Below are 1,573 nucleotides of genomic sequence, written 5' to 3' on the forward strand. Positions count from 1 at the left end.
CTTCAGTTGATGGGCACTTAGGCTGTCTCCATCTTTTTGGTATTGTAAATAGTGCTGCTATGAACATTGGTGTGCATATATCTACTTGTATAATGGCTCATATTTCTTGTGGGTAAATATCAAATAGAGGAATTGCTGGACCATAAGGTATTTCTATTTCCAACCTTCTAAGGAAGCGCCATATTGCTTTCCCGAGTGGTTCGACCATTTTGCAATCCCACCTGCAATGCAGAAGCGTCCCAGTCTCTCCACATCCTCACCAGCATTTATTGTCCTCTACTTTTCAGAAGATAATTCTTCAAAGAAAGACCAGAAGGGAAACCAGAAAACAAAAATGGCAGTCTGATTGGCTACTACAAGAACAAGCAAGTTGTTTGCTGGGGAGCCATCAAGGTAAGCATTCAAGTCCCTTCAGGGAAAACCCCCTTTCAAACTGAAACTCAAGGGATTACACAAGTAGGCATGTAATCTTGCTGTGACCACATTGGTCTGCCAGTAAGGGAAAGTGGGGGGAAAGCAGCAATGAAGATGTGGGCTGAGTCCAACCATATTCAATAGAGTCCCATCAACTTGGAGTGAGACATGGTTGGTTAGAAGTATGGTGAGACCTAGGAACTCCTGAGCCCATGGACAGGGACATAGTCACAGAGGGCTAGAGTGGAGAGTAAAGCATCTAGCTGATATGAAGTGAGGGGAGATGCACAAGAACGCCCATATTTTCAGATAGTACCCATTTGACCTATCTTCAATGGCTGGATGATTTGAACTCGACTAGAGGAAGAAAGAAGAGAAAAGAAAGTGTAATCCACTAAAATTTGATGAACTTGACCTATACTTATAGATGTAGTAGTTTAAAAGACGGAAGGAAACTTCACAGCAAGGATCATTCCCATCCCCATCTGTTGACAGAGATGGGCAACTTAGACATTGGCTACCTAAAACAGGATGGCTATAAAGGCACAAAGTGACTGGCTTACAAGTTTTCAAGAGGGAGTTTAGTTTCAGAGGTGCAGGGGAAGGTAGAATCTCCGCTGAGTCGTTTTCAACTTGTCTAGTCAAGGCTGGTGAAAGGAGATGGGGATAAGACACTTGTGGTTCAATAGTGAGTAATTGTTATCAGGACTGGTTGCAATTGTTGCAAATGTAAAGGCAGAAGTTTGTAACAAAAAGAGGGAAGTAGTTGATCTTGCAACCCACGAGCAGAGGACCCTGGACCATAGATGGAGAAGAGCAGGAGTGGAGTGTGGGACCCTATTCAGAGAAGCAGCGATGCTAGAGATGGAGGCAGAGATGATTCTGTGGAGAGATGGTGTGGATGGGACTCTAGACTCATGGAGGGAAAGGAGCTGTCTATTGGTGGCCACGGGCTGGCTTGCAGGGTGTGCCCTTTAGTTGTCTGAATGATAATATATTCCTGAGTGTTTTGATGTACATCCAAAAAAAAAAAATAGAAAACCAGAAGGAATAGAAGCAACAAATACTGTTGAATGATGATCCATGGAGGGAATTGTAAACATTGCAATGAAACTAAATATGATAGGATGAATGTAAAGCTGATGTTCTCCCATGTAAA

The sequence above is a fragment of the Chrysochloris asiatica genome, unplaced genomic scaffold (assembly GCF_000296735.1).
Source record: "Chrysochloris asiatica unplaced genomic scaffold, ChrAsi1.0 scaffold00207, whole genome shotgun sequence".
Lineage (NCBI taxonomy): Eukaryota > Metazoa > Chordata > Mammalia > Afrosoricida > Chrysochloridae > Chrysochloris > Chrysochloris asiatica.